At 44.2% G+C, this 6247-nt stretch overlaps 1 pseudogene; it reads right to left on the reverse strand.

The window, feature by feature from the left end:
* Positions 1–5702, reverse strand: part of LOC131904738 (uncharacterized) — a 155933-nt pseudogene extending 150231 nt beyond the window's left edge.
* Between the last annotated feature and the right edge of the window lie 545 nt (positions 5703–6247).

The following is a 6247-nucleotide window of genomic DNA, read 5'->3' on the forward strand; positions in this document are numbered from 1 at the left end:
AGTTTATATGAACTTGGGACCCTTACCAGCTCTCTTTTCATATTAAACTCATTAGTCCTAGTCTTCATATTATTTTGGGAGGTCTCTAGTTATATTTTGAACATATTTTCAAAAGAATAAGATTCTGACAAGTATTTAAAGAAAACATTTCATCACATTAAGTCAGGTTTTATAGCTATATGTGAAGAGAATACGTAGCTTAAAATGTATTGTCACGGTCCCGGATTCTCTCCCCTTATTGACAACCAAAGTCAACTTTTCTGAGCTGTCACCACAAGAGAACTTTCTCTTCACTCCAGCTCCTGTACTTCTCAATTATTGCGTCTGGGTGGGCTGGAGAATCACAGTTCTCATGATGTTGATTTTAAAACACAAAAATGAAAATAGTATAAATCATACCAAGTGGAGCTGCATTCAGTTGGAGTTGCTGGAAACAAAGGTTCCCCATAGATCAGCATATCCCTGTGTCTGCCTCACTGAAAACAAGTAGAAACAAGTCTCTGAACAATTAGATGACAAGAGTCGCTCCTCTCCTCATCCTTGCTCCTCTTTTGCTCCCACATCCCCTTGGTGGCTGTGCTCTGCCATTTCCAATGTGAAGAGGCTTTGTGAGCATCTCCCTGCTCCGCACCTAGCCTGCTTCCAATTGCTGCTTCACAGGCTCTGATACCCAGCAGCACACTTGTATATTGATTGACTTACTTCCCTTTATATGAAATAGTTTCAAGTGTTCTTCTAAGTCAGCCTTCAAATCTTCAGCCTTTTTTTTTTTCTTAATTGTGGACTAAGTACTGTAAATTCATGAGCAGGTGGCTCACAGAATGATTAACATACCTCAGTTCACAAGATGTAGTCAATTCTGTTGTGCAAGTTGTTTCGCGAACATGAATTTGTATCTATATGACTGACATACAAAGGGACAATTTAGACATAATGCAAATTTTATATTTATTTTGTGGGAAGTATTCTACCAAATAAACTAGATGAAGTCAGTATACTGTACCCAGCAGAGCCTAGCTAAAGAAAATAGAGAAATGCTAAGATGCACAAGCTTCACACATCTATCAGACACTTCTATCCACCATATGTGAAAATAACCACACCCATCACCATCTGGTGTTATAAAATGTATCCAGTTTCGGGAAATCTACCTTCTACTATTTCATGATAACTTTGCAGACTGGTGCTCTTAATCTGTTTCCTCACATTAGCAAACTGGATGTCATTTTTAAATACTATATTTTATAATATTTATGTGTTGCTAACCCCTGAGTATGTATATAATGATATCACCATCTTTGGTACATTCTGCCTTTTTATGTATCACTGGTGCTTTTGCATGTTAAGTGGTTTAATATTTGCTGATTTTATGTGCAGCATGATAAATCTACGTTATAAGAAAGCAGAAGTACAGGAAACTGACAATGAATTCCCTCCATTTCCCAGATGTCATTGCAAAGCTATAGAGCAACGCCTTTTAGGAGCCCATGTTGATTAGTCTCCATCCTTGGTTTCTCTTCACACCATTCTCTGTCACTGCACAAAGACCAGGTTTCTTTTCTTTGTTTTTAAACTGGGTAACAGATAGACAATCAGTTAAATATATTCCAGATAGTTTGATTTATATTGTGAAAGCATGACATTCTTACAGAATTTTACACTGGAGAATGGACAAGGTAATAACAGAAATAAAGCCCATATATAAGGGAGCTTTGGGTGTAAGTGTCCATCAGAAAGCTCTGAGGGTTACTCAAAAATTAGAGATACTACAAGGCATAGACTGCCTTACCATTTCCAATTTCCCAGTGCTGGGCACTCTGCCCAATCCAGAATGGCTCAGTGTTCACTGAGCTGAATTATACTATTTTAAATGAGGGCTAATCTTCGAAATATTCATCCGGAGACACCTAGAAAAGTCTTAGTAATGATGCAGATAACTCCTCCCTTTAGATAAGGAAGCATTCAGAAGTAAAGGCTGAGAATGGAATTGAAGCAGCTCCTTATTTTAAGTAAGTCTTCACGAGTTCTTGATTAGATTTAGTAATGCTTGAGCACAGTGCCTTTACCATCAACTGATGGTTGATATTTATTCAGTCATGAGAAAACTAGGAAGTCACAACATTCTATTTTCTCAACATTATTTCTGTGTTGTGTGAAGTTCAACTTCCTCATACTCTAAGGCCACTTTAGTCTGTTCTCAAAGAGCTTTTTGAGAGTTTATAGAATTCTGTACAGACTTGTAGCTTGAGTTTTCCTGACTGGCCCACAGTCAAAGCAAATCTCTGACACCCGCCAGTCCCACAGCCACTCAGACCCAACCAAATAAACACAGAAACTTATATTGGTTACAAACTGTATGGCCGTGGCAGGCTTCTTGCTAACTGTTCTTACAGCTTAAATTAATCCATTTCTATAAATCTATACCTTGCCACGTGGCTTGTGGCTTACCAGGATCTTCACATGCGGCTTGTCATAGTGGCGGCTGGCAGTGTCTCCCTGACTCAGCCTTCCACTTCCCAGAATTCTCTTCTCTGCTTGTCCCGCCTATCCTTCCTGCCTGGCTACTGGCCAATCAGTGTTTTATTTACTAACCAATCAGAGCAACACATTTGACATACAGAACATCCCACAGCACAGACTTAAGTGTGAAAGATGCATTCATATGCAATATTTACACAATTACAAAGAATCAGAAGTAATATAATATGTGATTGCAACTGTGGTTTTCTGAGAATGTGGTCTCTGCTGGGTGACTCTCCCTTCATTACAATTAAGTGCATGTTACAGCTTCCCAATTGGGTGGCCCATCTGCTCTTCGCAGAAAGCAAAGCCACCAACATCTCTGGCTCTCTTCCCTGACAACTGGTCTCCTATATGCATTTTATATGAGTGTCACACAGTCTTGCATAGGTGTGAGATTCAGACCTTCCACATTTTTGCTGAAATCTGGTCTAAGCATTCACTGACAGAGAAAGGGCAAGAATAAACATCAATATGAGAACTTAAACATTTCTGTAAATGATAAGGACTTTTCTTCCTTAAGTAATTATCTAAATGAAATAGTATGCTTCCAAGCCTGAAACAAATGAGGTGCCTAGTAATAGATTCATTTTTAGTAATATTGTCTTCTTTCTTCTACAACAATTTTTGTGGAATTCAAGCATAAGAGTCCTCTAAACATAAGACCCAGAGTCACTGACACAGTCCTGTTAACACCCCTGTATTCTACATGGCTTCGGGTTACTCTGAGTGTGTTTCTTTTCACCTCAAGCGTGTTTTTATTGCCTTATAGCTTTTTACAATATGGTAAAAATAAAACCAAACTGGAATTATTTAAACCAAATAATGGAGTGGGTTTCTAGGAAGCCCGAGGCAACCTGAGTGTTTTACATTCAGAAGCCGCCCCTAGGGAGGGCCAGTTCAAGAAAAGCATCTTCGTGAAACAGGTGGTTGAGGAACCAGCATTTGGGGATACTTATATTAACACATTAAATCACTATTATTTGGCCATAAAATACATATTCCATATATATGCCGCCACCATTGATGTACTTATTCTAGTTCCTTCCTGTAGGTTGAGCCAATGCCATGCAAAGGCATAACCAAATGAAATATTTAATGCTATTAAGTAACCATTTAACATGATAATAAAATGCAGACAGAAGCTGGAAGCTGTATTCCTACTGTGAAAGTTAAGCCGAGTCCCTTATTAGGAAATTATTCCATTACAGATTTTTACTCCATGCTGCTGCAATAAGCATAGATTAAACTGGTATCACAGAAACCCACAATAACAATGGTTTGAGCAAAATATGAGAATGTAATCTCTTGATTACATTTGTGACAATCCAAAACTGGGAAAGAGTTCTGAAAGACATAGGCAGCTCTGATAGGAAGTCATCTGGAGATTGCAGTTACTTCTCCCATCATTGCCTAGGACTCTTTCTTAGCATGGTTAGAACTGGCAATTATTATCATCTGTTATATACCAACTGTACTACCACCATTAACAAAGGAAAGAGTGGATACACAACAGTATCCTTTTAACAATGATGTGACCTAAGTATTGTGCACAAATTCTCCCATACCTAGTAGTGAATGAAGCTGAGCAACACAATCCTGATATGGGAGCTTTTGTTCAGAAAAGAAAGCATGGGATATTTTACCAGTGAGATCTCATCACTCCCATTAGCCAGCTGCTTGTTAATTTTAAAATGCGTTCAATAAGAATATATTTCCAAGAGGGTACCCTCCCAGTCCTTTTGGTCCGGGGCGGGAAGGGGGGGTCACGATCAACCAGCAGCTGCCTGGCCCATTCTGGACTTGAATCGGTGGACGACACAGATGGCTGGCCCACACAGACTTTTTGCTCTGGGGGCCGCAAATCAACAAGGAGCCTGCCCCATGTCTCTGGCCTCTGGCACAAGGGTAGTAGGGTACCATCCTACCAAGTGAAGTCCGAGGTTTCTAGGCCCAGGCATGCGAGAGGGGAAAGGCTAAAGCTCCGCCGCATTCCCTGACGCTGAGGCACGCAGTTCTCAACCAAGCACAACCTGTGACCCAACCAAGAGCCTTGAATCTGGGCAGTCAGACACCATTGAGAGAGTACAGGGTGCGGAGGTGGAAGAGAGAGAGAAGCAGAATAGTTACTGGGCTGAAGAGAGGGGCAGGTCTGGAGAGGTCAGGGTGACATTAATGGCCAGGTGGCCACCTGAGTCCCAAGAGATGTCTTGGCCTGGGCTATGACCGAGGGTCAGGTCTTGGTTTGGGGCCCTGGAGCCATCAATAATGCCTCTGTTGATGTATATGGCTCCTGTCATCGCTAGGGACCATATAAAGGCCTGTGGTCTGAGCCATCACCTAGGGCCAGGTTGGTGTCCAAGGACCATTTTGCCACGAGGGCCATGCCAACCTAGGTGGCCTGCATAGTCACCTGGGACCATGGGGACATGCTCGCCTAGGCTTCTCCTAAGGACCATGTCTAGGTCCATGGTCCTGCTGCAGCCAGGGTCTATGTTGATGTTACTAGCCCATGTTGCCACTAGGGGCCACGTGGACACCCAGGAGCCTGGCCTCAACCTGTGACCATGTTGGTGTCTGAGGGCTGTGCTATTGCAAGGGCCAGGCCAATTTGCATGGCCAGTGCTGTCAGCTGGGGCCTTGGTATTTTCTGGACCAAGGCTGCAGCCTAGGGCCATGTCTGGGTCTGTGGATGTGTTTTGATGTCTGTGGCTTCTGAGACTATTGAGGACCATGTTGATAACAGGAGTCTGGGCCACCAGCTGGGACCTTGTTGGTGTCTGAGGGCCATGCCAGTCTGGGTGGTCTGTGCTGCCACCTGAGGCCATGGTGACATCTAGACCTGTGCTACTGCCTATGACCATGTCTAGATCCGTGGTTCTACTGCAGCCAAGGTCTGGATTGTTTTCCACGGTGCATGTTGCCACCAGAGGCCACATAGATGCCCGGGGGCTAGGTTCCAACTTGTGGCTATGAGGGTGTCCGAGGGCCATGCTGCCACCGAGGGCCATGCTGCCACCAGGAACATGCTGATCGGAGTGGCCTGTGCAGTATCTGTGGCCAAATGGTGTTGTCCTGGCAAGGACTTCTGCCAAGGGCCATGTCTGGGTCTGTGGACCTGTGGTAGCTAGGGTCTGGAATATGAATGGTTCCTGTTGCCACCAAGGGCTCTGCAGATCCATGGGCTCTAGTCAGCCACCTGGGTCCATATTAGCTCCCTGGAGAATGGGGGGTGGAGGGCATGCTGACACTGGGGCCATACTGAACTGGGTGACCATATTGCTACTAGGACTATGGTGGCTTCTGAGCCAAGCTGTTGTCGAGAGCCATGTCAAAGTCTGTGATCCTGCTGCAGCTGTGGTCTTTGGTGACACCCATGGCCTGTGTTAGCACAGGGGTCATTGAATCCATGCTGTGCTGAGCCAGTCCCGCCCATAAATGACCCTGGAATGGCTGGCCCTGCTCCTTGATGAATACTGCAGCAGGTAGGTGGCCTTATCCCTCAGGGGAGAGCTTGACACCCCCTCAACACACACACACACACACACACACACACACACAAACTCAAGAAAGATGCCCCCACCCCTCACCACAGGCGTGCACATCATCTAGAGAGCACATTAGAGCAGACCCTGTGGTTAGGAACAAAGGTGAGCCAGCCCTGAGGGCTTGAGAAGAGCAGAGCTGACCCCTGACCCCTCCCGCTTTGCCTGCCACGTGATGTCAT

The sequence above is a fragment of the Peromyscus eremicus genome, chromosome 2 (genome assembly GCF_949786415.1).
Source record: "Peromyscus eremicus chromosome 2, PerEre_H2_v1, whole genome shotgun sequence".
NCBI classification, from domain to species: Eukaryota; Metazoa; Chordata; class Mammalia; order Rodentia; family Cricetidae; genus Peromyscus; species Peromyscus eremicus.